Source organism: Eleutherodactylus coqui, chromosome 2 (genome assembly GCF_035609145.1).
Source record: "Eleutherodactylus coqui strain aEleCoq1 chromosome 2, aEleCoq1.hap1, whole genome shotgun sequence".
Classification (NCBI taxonomy): Eukaryota; Metazoa; Chordata; class Amphibia; order Anura; family Eleutherodactylidae; genus Eleutherodactylus; species Eleutherodactylus coqui.
In genome coordinates, this window is record NC_089838.1 from 28,875,750 (window position 1) to 28,891,040 (window position 15,291).

Genomic DNA, 15,291 nt, shown 5'->3' on the forward strand with positions numbered 1-15,291 from the left:
TTATGTGAAAGAAAGCAAGGAATCTGGAGATGGATCTCCCTCTATTGAGATATACTATGAAACTAAATTTGCAGTTTGGGACTAAAGGAGCATGATCACTTTAAGATAAGGGGAGGTTTCCTAGAAACAAGCATATTTTGTTTTCATTTCTGTTTTCCAATGAGCTCAATTTAAAAAATAAGCAGAAATAAGCCATACTTACCAGTCAGATGTCCTCCCCCGTACCCCCCACCCCTCCACACACACACACACAGGATTCCTGTCTTGGCTGCTGTAGTCCCAGAAGCAGCTGCAATGGACCTATGCTGAAGGGATGTCTCAGCCAATCATTAGCGTCGGTGATCATGCACAATGGTAATATCACCATAGAAGCAATTGATCAGCTGAATGGTCACCCAGCGAACAGACATTTATTCCCTATCCTAAAGAAGTATTCCACAAACAGGGGTCTTCCGGTTATGCAAAGTTACTGTCAAATGAATGCTAATTAAAAGTTATTAAAGTTTGCAGTGTGGTTCTGCTTTGGATTTTGTGTCTGTAGACCATTCCCTTCTCCTGGCACTCCAAAAGTGTTTATTCCCAGGTTGTCCTGATACGACCTGTAGGCATTCCAGTGCTACCGGTCAAACTTGCTCAGTTGGAACGACCATAGATGGCTTTTTTTCATATCCAGCTCTCAGGATTGGTGGATAGCTGACCAATAGCAGTGCAGCATTTATAGAAACATGCAGAGGAAAGAAGTGCAGAGCAGGGAATTCTGGTAAATGCAGATTCAAGCTGCATATCAACAGAGATGTGTTGGCCTCCTTGAAAAATAGTAATGTGGGGAAACATCAAAAACAGGGGAGAGAATAAGAAGGTAATGGGTGTGCAACTTATACATTATATGGCACAAACACCTTTCATATATGGAATTTTGGAAAATTTGCTCCACAACCGGAATACCCCTTTATCTCATTTGGAGCCCAAACAATGGGACCCCAAGTGATTACTAGAATCAAGCACCCCTGTCCCTATCCTATGAGTTGTATGGATTGGTGACCGAACATTTGTACTTCTGTACCATAGACTCCAATGGAAGAAATGGAGACAGTGATTGAGAGCACCGGACTCCCTCATATAACACCTACCTTGTGAATGTCAACAGCTGGAATACCCCTTTAAGATAAGCCATCAGTATACACCTTGCAGGAGCCCTCTGATCACAGGGTGGTGCTGCAGTTAGCATAGTTCTTTAATGTGCATACTTGGACCACCCCTTAAAGGAGCCGCTGAATACATTTTTTTTAGGGCTTTTGAATTTTAGTCTGAATTTCTTGTAAACAATTTAACCCTTTGCAATCCACAACGCAATGAACACACAGTCGTTTATTAACATATAACAGTACAATATACAATTTCCACCATCATGGCCCCTTCTTCAGTGTCTATTCCAGACGTCCCATCTTATCCGAATTTGAAGCAGCACAGCAGAAATCCCATCGGGCGGAGAAGGTCCCATCAGTCTTCACTCTATGGATGAAACACATGTCATGAATGGCATCTTCTCGGCTTTTTTTCCCTATAGGACTCAAATGCTGCATTTAACTGCATAGTGTAAAACTCCACCCACTAAATATTCATCGCCTGCAACAAAATCCCATCCAAGATCCTGACACAGCACACTGCATCGCTCCAACATATGAAGCTGAGGTGCTTGTCCGGTAGGTGCAATCATCCTAATGACGCGGTATCAGCTAGCATGCATGTATACGGCCGCAGCCGGCAGCGTGACGGCACAGGAGCACATTGTATGTATAGATTGACAACTGACAACTTGGGATAAAAGCCTTATCCATAGTCATAGTGAGAAGTATTGATGTTGCTTTGCTGCAGATTAATGCATGCAGCAGCAGCAAACCGCAGGCGGTATATACTATGACTATGTGGACAGCAGAATATTTAGTAGCTCCTAATAGCTCCACTTAATTGGATTCCCCCCCGACACTAATTGTTGATGACATAGGAAAGTCTTGCAGCGCCCATACCGCCCACCGATGCTGTATCTGATGTGATGCCTTATTATGTATATTAGATGGATCTGATTTTATGCTGTTTTGCTTCAGAAGATAAAGTTGCAGTTCCTTATAATTATTATTAGTGGTAGAGACTATAATGTTCATGCCCCCCCCCCACTGGACATTATAAGAATGTTAGAAGTCATATAAAAGTACGGGGCTGCAGGATTGTTGCCGCAGGTCACACCGAGGCGACCTCTAATATCATTAGAATTTATTGGAGGGTATACATATTCTCTATTCTGCACACCTCAGCTGCTGCGGAACTTCTGTCTGAAGAGTAGAGGGGATTCCTGTCCAGTACCGAAAGATAAGAAAAATTAATCCTTACAAAAAAGGTCTGCAGCAACCGAGGTGTGTATGTTAAATGCACCTTATGATGTTCTGCAGCGGCTGGTGTATTTACTTTGATGTTCTGCAGCAGCTGAGGCCTGTATTGTGATGTTCTGCAATAGATAAGATCTGTATTATGATGTTCTGCAGCAGCTGAGGTGTGCTATAATGTTCTACAGCAGGTGTGTATTGTGATGTTTTGTAGATAAGGTGTGTATTAAGAGTTCTGCAGCAGCTGAGGTGTGTATTACGTTCGTCAGCAGTGTGGTGTGTATTATGATGTTCTGCAGCAGCTGAGGCCTGTATTGTGATGTTCTGCAGCAGCTGAAGTGTGTGTTGTGATGTTCTGCAGCAACTGGGCATGTATCATGATGCTCTGCAGCAGCTGAGGTATGTATTATGTTCGGCAGCAGCTGAGGTGTGTATTATGATGTTCTGCAGCAGCTGAGGTATGTATTATGTTCGGCAGCAGCTGAGGTGTGTATTATGATGTTCTGCAGCAGCTGAGGTATGTATTATGTTCGGCAGCAGCTGAGGTGTGTATTATGATGTTCTGCAGCAGCTGAGGTGTGCTGTGATGTTCACCAGGAGTTCAGGTATGTATCATGACGTTCTGCAGCAGCTGAGGTGTGTATTATGTTGTTCTGCAGCAGCTGAGGTATTATGATGTTCACCAGCAGCTGAGGTGTGTCTTATGATGTTCTGCAGCAGCTGAGGTGTGTATTATTATAATGTTCTGCAACAGCTGAGGTGTCTATTACCGCATAATGTTCTTCAGCAGAAAAGGCGTGTATTATGATGTTCTGTAGGAGCTGAGGTATTTATTATGATGTTCTGCAGCAGCTGAGGTGTCTATATTATGTTCAACAGCAGCTGAGGTATTTATTATAACGTTCTGCAGCAGCTGAGGCCTGTATTGTGATGTTCTGCAGCAGCTGAAGTGTGTGTTGTGATGTTCTGCAGCAGCTGGGCATGTATCATGATGTTCTGCAGCAGCTGAGGTATGTATTAGGTTCGGCAGCAGCTGAGGTGTGTATTATAATGTTCTGCAGCAGCTGAGGTATGTATTATATTCGGCAGCAGCTGAGGTGTGTATTATGATGTTCTGCAGCAGCTGAGGTGTCTATATTATGATGTTCTGCAGCAGCTAAGATGTCATTATTATGATTTTGTGCAGCAGCTGAGGAATGTATTATGATGTTCTGCAGCAGCTAAGGTGTCTATATTATGATGTTCTGCAGCAGCTAAGGTGTGTCTTATGATGTTCTGCAGGCAGCATCTGTGGTGTGTATATCATAATGTTGTGCAGCACCTGAGGTGTCTATATTATGATGTTCACCAACAGCTGAGGTGTCTGTATTATGATGTTCACCAGCAGCTGAGGTGTCTATATTATGATGTTCTGTAGGAGCTAAGGTGTCTATATTATGATGTTCTGCAGCAGCTGAGGTGTGTATTCAGCAGGTGAGACACAGCAATGTACAATACACCCTGCAGATGTTGAATAACCTCCCTTTAAGAGAGGGGGAGTACTACAGGTCAGCCAGTCAGTGGTTTGCACCAGAAAGAGAATGTCCAGCAAAGGTGATCTGCGAAACACTGCCTTTAAAAGAAGAGATAAGCGGTGCCTGTAGGCCCATTTACATGTAACTATTATTGCTCAAAAGTCATCCAAATGAACAAATTTGAGTGATAATCGTTCTGTGTGAATGCGAAAAAATTGCTCACTTGTCGTTCGCGGATGTTTGAGCTATTCGGTCAGCTTAAAAAGCCTCGCTGGCTTGTCGTTCTGTGTAATTGCTTCTCGCTCAAGGCTTCCCAGAGGGGGTGAAGTGCTGAGCGAGAAGCGGACAAGAGGCCAGTGAGAAGCGGCAAGTCTCTCAGTTTGAATGCTCTGCACGGGCGCCGAAGACCTTAGCAGTGATGTCAGCGCTCGTGCAGTCTTCCAAAAGACTGTCGGCCGTGTAAAAGGGCCTTTAGTCTCTCTGCTAATCTCTATGTAATCTAACATCAGCAGGTGAAGTTTTTACAACCCCTTAACAACAGGGGGCGTACATGTAGGGTATCAGCTGTGTCAAGGTTGATGGAGGAAGGAGTGGGCCCTTAGTTGCCCCACCAGCCCACCTTTCAATGCCTTGCCAATGAGTTGCCATGACAGTCTAGGGCCTTAAGGAAAGCCTTCAGGGCTGCCAAGTATGCCTTGCCCTCCTTACAAGGGTTCTCCTGAATAGACTGGTCCCCACTAGAGATGAGCGAATATACTCATTTCGAGCAATTACTCGATCGAGCACCACGACTTTCGAGTACTTCCGTACTCGGGTGAAAAGATTTGGGGTGTGCCGTGGGGCGGGGGGAGGCGTGGCGGAGCGGGGGGTAGCAGCGGGGAACAGGGAGAGCCCTCTCTCTCTCCCTCTCCCCCTCCACTCCCCGTTGCAGCTACCCACTCACCCACGGCGCCCCCCGAATCTTTTCGACCGAGTACGGAAGTACTTGAAAATCGCGGTGCTCGGGCGAAAAAGGGGCGTGGCCGAGTAGGTTCGCTCATCTCTAGTCCCCACTATTCCAGAAAGCCAGTATGGCTTCATAGCTAACAGGAGCACCACTGATATGGTATTTGTTCTCTGACAGCTTCAAGAGAAATGTAGGGAACAAAACAAGGGACTGTCCATAGGAAAAGCCTGTGACAAATTTTGACACAACTGGGATGCCCTTCAATCCAACACCATCAAGGATTTCATTCACCCTCTCTCTAGCTCCCATCCGCCTCCCCTGCTGCAATTAAAGCCGTGACCCCGACCTCTCCCCCTGGCATCTGTGGCGCGTGCAAGATTCAGCCACCAGAGGAAGTGGTGGTGGTCAAGGGTCATGGCTCTAATTACAGCAATGGAGGTGGACGAGAGCTAGAGAGAGGGATGTTGAATCCTTGATACTGTGGGGTTATTACCTGCTGGAGGTTAAGGATGGGGAGGTCCCTATTACTACTAGGGACACTACTAGGGTCAATATTACTACTGGGGATACTCTTACTACTGGTGCCACTGGGGAAGGGGCACTTACTATTGGGGCCACTATGAGGGTAACTATTACTACTTGAGCCACTACTACTATTGGGGTCACTAGAATAACGGAGGTAATAACATATGGTGATATGTTGTGATAAGCCATGCCCCATTTTACCTTGACCTGTATTTTTTTGTGTGGCAAGGGTGACAACAAAATATGGAGATTAGTTTGAAGACAACAGAAGTTCTCTATCAGCTCATACCTCAGGAAGACTACCGTCCTCCCCATATCACCATTGGCGAGTCAAAACTGAAGACTGCCCATCAATTTAGCTATCTGAGATACTGTATATGATCTCCTCAGGTGCCAAGATTGACAACAGACTAGCAAAGGCCAGCAGCACATTTGGCCAACTATACAAAAGAGTATGGTGCAAACACCCGAGGAAAAGCACAAGGTGACCAGACGTTCCAATTTAGGCAGGGCAGTCCCGCTTTGGGATCCTGCGTCCCGTCTTTCGCCGAGATCCCAGTGGAACAGGCATTTCTCCTGCCTTCGGGATTTTTGTCCCGCTTTCTGGTGACGTCTGGTCACCATTAAAGTGATTATTGCATGAGGTGCTGCAGCTCCCTGCCCGGTAATAACTCTGCAGCGCCACGGACCAGATGCACACACTGATAGCAGTGTGTGCATCTGGGATCTTCCTCCCCTCAGTTCTCCTCATTGGTTCTGCTAGAGAGGAGACGAGAGCAGAGGGGACGGGGTGCTGCGACACACACACTTCTGCCCACTGGCAGCAGCACTGGGAGGATCGTCAGCGCTGTGAAGACCAGGAGGAGGGTAAGTATATGGGTCACTGGGCTAGTATAGGGGAGCGTTAATACTATGGGTCACTGTGGTGGTCACTACTATTGCTGGGGCTTCTGTGGGTGTCACTATTATTGCTGGGGCTTCTGTGGGGGTCACTATTTTTGCTGGGGCTTCTGTGGAGGGTCACTATTATTGCTGGGGCTGGTATACGGGGTGCGCTAATACTACTGAGGCCACTCTGCACATGGCAGCATACCTCAAGCTGACTTAGGGTGTCATGTTGCAGAATGTCCGCAGTGTAAGTTTCCCGCGCAAATTCCACATCTAAAAGAACAGTCAAAATCTGTACGATTGGTGCAGATTTTGATTAGAAAGCAGCTGTAGATACGCAGCAGCGCACCCCCTCACCTCCTCTGTAGGCTTCCCACTGTCAGCGCTCCCCAGCTTCTGGTCCTCAGAGGCCTGGTCAGGTGCGGCGCGGCTGGTCAGGTGAAGCCACTACAAGCCACTGTGAACCAGAAGCCGGGGAGCACTGACAGCAGGAAGCCTACAGAGGAGGTGAGGGGGGAGAGCCCTGTAGTATGAAATCAGCTGCGGATACGCAGCTGTTTTCCAGTCAAAATCCAGATTTTGACTATTTTTGGGATGCAGAAATGCTACAGAATTTGCTCCCTGCCTTTTTTTGAACCGCCCTATACTTTTATAACGCTGGAGGTAAAATCATACGTTGTGATAAGCCCCGCCCCTAACCACACCCCTCTGTCCCGATTTGACCCAGGGAAAATCTGGTCACCTTAGTATAGAGTTGTCTTATTGACAACCCTTTTATAAAGTTCTGAGTCGTGGGTCATCTATCATCATCATCATCGATCTGTCTCTGCATCATTCTTAACATTCATTGGTATGACTTCACTATCAACATTGAAGTCCTCAAACAGGGGGAAATCGCCAGCATTGAAGACGCAATGATGTTGGGTAGGACATATTTCCAGAATGTAGAATCATCGCATGCCCAATATTGTGTTGTATGGTGAACTGGTTGCCGAAACACAAAGGCACCGAAGAAGAGGTACAAGCACTCTGTAAAGAAGTCTCTTGAAGATCACACTGATGTAACCAAAGACTCTGACCCTTCCCCTGGTATCTGCAAGACCACAGGTTCCAGGAGGAGGAGTCAGAGTCTTTGATTACATCAACAGTGGCGGACTGGAGCTACAGAGTTAGTTAAAGGGGCTTTCTAAGGTGCATAATTTACACAAAATCCATTCTTCTGCCATAAGATAACAAATAGGCATCTGTTCACCTCTCTCCGCTACCGCTGTGTCCCCTGCGCCGTTCGGTTCTGCTCCCGCTTTTTATGTACAGGCTGCAGTCCCACCCACAGGCACTGCAGCCAATAATAAAGCTCGAGTTCAGAGCTCTGCTATTGGCTGCAGCGCTTGTGACATCCCGTAAACAGGTCGGGGAAGCTTATAAATGTGACATCAGAGGAGAGACCAGGAGTGGCAGACATAGCGGTAGCGGGGAGAGGTGAGCATAAGCCTATTTGTTATTTTATGGCAGGGGAGCTGGATTTCATGTGAGTTATACATCTGGGAGAATTACTTCATGGTAAGATTGCTGTCCGGCCATGCTCACAGCGCGCAATATTTTAATGGCTATTAATATAGCCGATAAAAAAATTAAATACCAGCATTGGCCTTTGGATTTAATTTCTGGATGGTTCGGTGACTTACTGGCCGCATGGCAACCCCATCTACCCCAGCCATGACAACTGCTACTGACCACTACTGTAACACAGCCACAACTTGCCATACATGAAGCGGCTAAGCTCATGAGCATTTGCCATAAATCCCTGTGCACATCTACTGTACATGTATGGCAGACATCACCAAGGAGAGAAAGGAGTAGCCTCATGAAAATCAATGTAGCATAGCAGAATTATTTCAGGGGAGGATTTTTTTCAGTAGATGGTGGGGGATATTTGTGGTACAACACATTGAAGTCTACAGACTTCACTATATATAAAAACTATGGAAATGTATGTACAACATCACCACATAGCTATCATAAGGGGTACTGCATTATTTTTCTTTTGCATATGGAACCATTAGCTATGATTCTTCACTCCTTAGTGACCACCAATACACTTTTTTACAGTTGTCACTAATGGGCTGCACCTACATCTTTTTAGGCGGTGGCTTAGCTGACTACTGACAGCCAGGCTTCTGCTCTAACAGCCAGGAATGGAGAAAACTCAGATCATGGCAGTTTAACCCCTTACATGCTACAACTACAGCATATAAGCAGATGACAGGTGGAAGGGGGCACCTTTTGTCACCTATTGGAACTCTGCAGTGCAATCGCAAGCGCCCAATAGGCCCCATAGCTGCCGGAGGCCTGACAAAGGCTTCCATGTAACTCAGCCTATTCGACCCTTATGTCATAGGCTTAATAGAATGTACTACATAAGTGATGAAGTTTACTATCCTAACGATTTAAAAAAAATCACATCTTCAGGGACTAAAAAATAGCGTCAAAAAGTTCAATAAAGCGTAATTTAAAGAAAAATAAATCCAGTTTTTAAAAAAATACACATTTTTTCCCCAGAAATAAAAAAAAATAAAAAACAAATAAATGACCCCAATTTTTTTTTTAAAGCCACGAATAATAGCTATTACGGCATTTGTAACAAACCAAACGATGAAAAGATTTTATTTATTCCGTATGGCGACCGCCTTAAAAATAATTTAAAAAGCTAATGCCGGAATTGCCATTTTTATTTTGTTTGCCTCCCAAAAAAACATAATAAAAAGCAATCCAAAAGTCATATGAGCCCCAAAATGGTACTATTAAAAAGAAAAAGGATATGGGTCTTAAAAACGCGGCAATGCAAATTCAATTGTTTTTCTTTAAAAATGTGTTTTTATTGTGCAAAAGTAGTAAAAACTTTTTAAAAAAGTTGATATAAACTTCATATCGCAGTAATCATGCTGATCCACACAAGAAAATGATCGTGTTATTTTTACCGAATAGCAAACGCAGTAAAAACAAAACAATGGCAGAATTTCTGGACATTTTTTCCATCCCCCCCCCCCCAAATGTAATAAGAGTCATGCAGCACACTATATCTACCCCAGATTGCTACCATTAAACATACAACTTGTCCCCCGAAGTATACTAGCCTTCATACGGCTATGTCAAAGAGTCATGGCTCTTGCAATGCAATGATAAAAATCGCTTGGTCCTTAAAGGGGTTGTCCCGCGAAAGCAAGTGGGTCTATACACTTCTGTATGGCCATATTAATGCACTTTGTAATATACATCGTGCATTAAATATGAGCCATACAGAAGTTATTCACTTACCTGTTCCGTTGCTAGCGTCCCCGTCGCCATGGTGCCGTCTAATTTTCAGCGTCTAATCGCCCGATTAGACGCGCTTGCGCAGTCCGGTCTTCTCCGTGTTGAATGGGGCTGCTCGTGCTGGAGAGCGCTCCTCGTAGCTCCGCCCCGTCACGTGTGCCGATTCCAGCCAATCAGGAGGCTGGAATCGGCAATGGACCGCACAGAAGACCTGCGGTCCACCGAGGGTGAAGATCCCGGCGGCCATCTTCGCAAGGTAAGTAAGAAGTCACCGGAGCGCGGGGATTCAGGTAAGTACTATCCGTTTTTTTTCTTTAAATCCCCGGAATCGGGTTTGTCTCGCACCGAACGGGGGGGCTATTGAAAAAAAAAAAAAAACGTTTCGGCGCGGGACAACCCCTTTAAGGCACAAAATAGGCCGATCACTAAGGGGTTAATGCTATGTTAAAGGGATAGTACACTTTATAACCATGTTGCTACTGTGTCATAATTCAGAAAATGGTTTTATAATTTTGTTAAAGTCGTAGTAATATATATCTAATCATCTAATACCTAGACACCGAAGGAGAACGATGACACCGCCGGGTTAAGCCATAAGAAAACAATCCATTTACCTAGTTAAGACACTGAGCCTGTCAGATGCGCGCTATTAATTATTGATGGCGACTACTCATTCTTTATTATAAGGATTTTTTTCTGCTGTGTCGTCAAGAAGGTTCAAGTGCTTCCTAAATTAATAATGTAGATATTGATTCTACTCAGGGAAATGTTACTGTATTTCACTCTGCTTCTTACTTTTATCTTCACTGCATAAGTAGCAACCCTGCCTGCACCGATGAGGAGGAGGATGGTGGTGGTAATAAGAAGCTAATCGAGAACCTTCCCCAGATATGCAGAGAGTCTTAACCCTTTGCAATCCAATTTTGGATTCAGGGTTTCCTAGGGGGCTTTCTCTCTCTGTCATTATAGAATGGCACCATCTGCTGGCCAGAGCCAGTACTGTGGTAGAAGACATCCTGGAGAGGCCCCTGACAACTGAGTGGTCAGTAATCTACAGTAGGAACACCCTGCCGGACATCTCCCAACATCGGAGCTATACAGCCTTCAATCATAATGTCTTTAGACGTCAGACAGTGGATTGGAAAGGGTTAAATTAAAGCAGCAAGGCATTTTTTACCGATGGCTATGGGACAGGCACATATGGGTCAAAGCAGACAGAAGTCCAAACACTTTAAAGTAAATCAAGGATGAATGTTTGGATGCTAGTCTTCTGCCACCCACTGGGTATAAGAAGGACTGCAAGCTTCTTTTTGATTTGAAGTGAACATTGTTAGGAGTCAAGAGGGGTGCTGTGTCTCCTTAAGGAGAGCAACCAAAAAGTGGGTGGAGACACCTAGGGGTTGAGTGGGTTGGGGCATGGCATCATCTCTCCCCAAGGAGAGCACCCAGAAGGGGTGTGAGAAGACATCTGAGAGGTGAGTAAGGAGACTTATAAGGCCATTCACGCTCCTCTGGGTAATTTATGCAAATAAGGAAGATGGAACAATACCTTTTCAGCGCCACCTACTGGATGGCAGCGTTCCTTCAAATCAATGTACAACTCAAGTCTGTAAAACAATGATTGGGAATAGGAAACCAAGCCAGAAAACCATATACAGACAGCTGTTTCGGGGTGTTTGACCCTCATCAGTGTGCAGTAGGTTTCTGGCTTGGCTCGTGAGAACCTGTAACGTCGGTCAAGAGGGGTGTCGTCTCTCCTTAAGGAGAGCACACATAAAGTATGTAGAGACACCTAGTAGGTGAGTGGGCTGGACATTGTTAGGAGCACACACCGAATGGCCACTTTATCAGACCGCCTGCCCTTTTATGATTGGCGCTTCCCATATGGAAATTAGACCTGTGAGTCTAATCACCTGACAAGCTTTCCGTGGATCAGTGTGACTCGACATTGGATGGAAAAATGCAGCGATCAGAGTGACTTCCAACGAGACCTGTTTATCGAAAAAAGAGCTAGCCGGGGGGGACTTCATATACTGACAACCATGCGGAGTTTTCTTGCAAAATGGTGTGTTTAACCAAAAAACATCCAATAAAAAGAGATTCTGTGGATGTAAAGAATTCTTTGAGGAAAGAGGTCAGAAAAAGAATGCCAAGAGCCATTCTGAAGAACAGGCGGTAGACGGTCAAGTAAATTACAGCCAATTATAACGTAATGCTGGCGCTCCAACTAACGCATATGAACGCACAACTCATCCTTCCTTAGCACGGATGGACTATAGCAGCAGACGACCAGTTCCAGCACCATTGCTGTCTAAGAGCAATAGAAAGACAAGACTCCAGGGGGCAAAAGAGAGCTAAAATTGGATCACCAAGCAGTGAAAGAACATCTCCTGGTCAGATGAATCCAGATTTCTGTTGCACTGTGCTGATGGGAGGTCAGAAATTGGTACAAGCAGCATGAACTGATGAACCCTTCCTGCCAGCTGGTCAGAGCATCTCAGGGCCTCCATCTAATTTGTGGCAACTAGGAGAAGCTTCCTGTCCGCAGGGGCCGATATTCCTGCACAACGATTTCAATACCTAGTGGAGTCTATGGCATGATTAATTGCTTCGGTTCTGAACACCAAAGGAGGTCCACCGTGCTACTAGATGGGGGTCTCTAATAATTCTAATAATGTAGTCATTCAGTGCATGTCCCAAACTAACCATAAATAGTTTGTCCTCCTTTAAAATTCAATGAACTGACCACTCATCTTGGAGGGTTTATACATACCACCCTATGTATATTTAATGGAGGAAGAAATGGTGCCCAGTCTCCTTTACATGGCGGTTTCCCTTTAACCCCTAAGATCGGGCACACGCAACTGTAAATCGCATTGCACAGTTGCCGTGGGCCGCCCATCGCCATGTACTATCTTGGCATGTATGCCCATGTAATACACACCAAGATAGGACATGCTGTGATTTTCCTTGCGTGCAATTTGTGTGAGCGTCAATATGGCCAACCTATGGCAGATTGGCACAGCGTATTCCACGGGCAAGAACTGTGCGCAATACGGCCGTGTGAGCCTGGCCCTAGTCTGCAGTGATTTCCTGCACGTTCTATATACAAGAGGTGAGTGTTAGTAGTTAGCGCTAACTATTACCTTCCAGCCACATAGTGATGGACGCGCTCTCTATGTGAGAGAGGCGGCTTAAAGTCTAGCGTTAGGGATAAGTGACTTCAAAGATAAAAGCTCCTCGGCTTCTGATTGGACTGCAGCCATAAATAATGGACCCGTATGGATGTGACCTGAGGCTGAACGTATAAACACTAAGCTCAGTCTTGTCATGTCGGCTTTTATCATGTGTTTAACTGACATTAAACATCCACATAGATGATTCATTCACCTCGGATTTTACCCTTTGCAATATTTAGGGTGAAATCTGGGGCAAATCCACAGCAATATCAGCAAGAAAATCTGCAACGGATTTTTTCCGATATGTGTAGACATTTCCCTATAGTTATTGATGACAGATCACAACATCTGGGCTCTCACTCAAGACCTGAAGGTTGCAAGTTCTATCCCCGCTGGTTCAGGTAGCCGGCTCAAGGTTGACTCATCTTTTCATCCTACTGAGGTTGGGAGGTACCCAGCTTGTTGGAGGGGGGGGGGGGGGGTAATAAATAAATTACATGAAACCACTGCGGAATACATTGGCGCTATACAAATAACTAGTCCTCTCTCCTGTTGGGAATGGTTACAATTGCTGTCTCTATTTTTTTGTCACTGCTGTTGTCGACAGATGTCCCCATAGAGCAGGAATACTGTAGGCAGCGCTATACGCACTAATATGGCTTTATTAGTATCAGTCATGCTTCATATATATGATAGTATACAGTGTTACAATATACTTGTTTGTGAGCGCCCTCTAGTGGCTTCTATGGAAATTGATGTTATATTTACAGGATTGATCTGTGATACATTTCTTTAAGGGTATGTTTGGACGTGTAGCAGAAATGCTGCGGATTTTCCGTATAGGAAAATTCCACTGCAAAAATCCGCAGCATTTCTGCAAAAGACATAAAGTCAAAATCGGTGCAGATTTTGACTCGAAATCAGGTACGCTTCTGCAGCTGATTTCAGAAGATATTGCGCTCCCTCTCATCTAACACTCCTGGCGCTTCCTATTGAGCGCAGCACCGCTGTTCACTTCCACATCTCCTGACCAGCGGCGCCGTGCTAACTGGGTGGCCGGTGAAGGAAGCGCCGAGAGCGCAAAGACTTTGGAGGTAAGGGTGAGCGTAGTATCTTCTAAAATCAGCTACGGATTTTGACTCTGTTTTTGATGCAGCAATGCTGCAGACTTTGCTGTAGAAATCTCTACATTATTTCCGGTATGTGTAAATATACCCTAAATGGGTATTCCAGGACTTTGTAATACAAAAAAGAGGTTCTGCAGCAGTTAGAAAGTAGATATAGACTTTACTTTATATAGTGTGCAAACAGCAACAGATCCATCCTCCAGCTCCTGCGGAACCTCTTTGAGGGGGAAAAAAAGGATTGCTTTTATCAATTACTTCATGGTTAACATAAAGCTACCCTTTCATCTTCAAAAAGAGGTTCTGCATCAGCCGTATTTATCATACAGTACCCTAGCTGTTGCAAAGCATCTCGATCAATACACTAATTTTCAGAACCACTTTGAGAATCAATCAGTGATCATTATAAGGTCCGGTGTATCCTTTTTATAAAAGAGGTTCTGCAGCAGCTGGAGTGTTTCTGCAGTCTATACTAATGAGTTATGGTCTGTGATGTGGGGCCTCCCTCACTATTCTGTCTGGGTGCCCATATCTGAGCTCTGCCATGGTGTCCGGTTACTTGCAGCTATGTAGATAAATCTAATTATTCCAAGGAGAAAAAAATGTTACTTTGCAAGTTTCTGAACGGCTATAAATCAAAAAGTGAAGTCTGTTCTATTACGACGGCGAATGATTTCCAAAAATAAGCGGCATATGGTTCTGATTTACTGGATGGAGACGTCAATGAATGGCGCTCGGTAAAATTAGATGCAGCAGAGCTGGAGTTTTTATGTAGCCCAGATCACATGTGACTAGAGAGGTCATCACTGCGCTGACAGGCGGCTCCTGGGGTGATACTACTGCTACTTTGTGCATTTATACTTCAGCCTCTTCTTTGGAAACTCAATCAACCTTCGGCTCAGGGCTCAGTCACACGGGCGTTTTGTCGCACGAATTTTCGTGTGCATAACTGATGCGTTTAAAAAATTGCGTGACCGAAGCGGGCGTCACGGCAAAAAATCTGCAAGTTTCGAGCCATTTATTTCTTCTAGTACTACCCTCCGTGGTCTATATTAAAATCAGTATGGATCTAGGCGGCCACAGACACAAAGATTAACTCCCTATGTTGTCTGATCGGGGCATGATGCCAGATAATCTGATCTGCATTAGTGTACCATGTCTCCACTGGAAGTATGGGTAGAGAAATGGGTTGGTGTTCGTAAGTTAGAAAGGATGAGCAGGTCACGCCCACAGCATCCACCAGTGTGGTCTCTCCGCAGCCGCCCTCCTTCTCAGCGAGCCACGCTCGCATCTTCGCTTCCATGCCCCGGCGGGTCATAGACAGCCGGGGCTCACCCATTGCCACAACAGACACTGCTGCCGCTCTTGTGATTTGCTGGGTCGACCAGGCAGGAGGAGAAGGAGGAGGAGGATAGAGGCTGC

General features: G+C 45.2%; 1 protein-coding gene across 1 annotated transcript in view; it reads right to left on the bottom strand.

Annotated features, from left to right (window-relative positions):
* Positions 1-1,360: 1,360 nt before the first annotated feature.
* Positions 1,361-15,291, bottom strand: part of LOC136611206 (potassium voltage-gated channel subfamily A member 2-like) — a 45,965-nt gene continuing 32,034 nt past the window's right edge. Inside the window, exon 4 of the mRNA XM_066590535.1 lies at positions 1,361-1,512. The gene's annotated coding sequence lies outside the window, so the exon portion shown is untranslated. The remainder of the gene's footprint in view (positions 1,513-15,291) is intronic.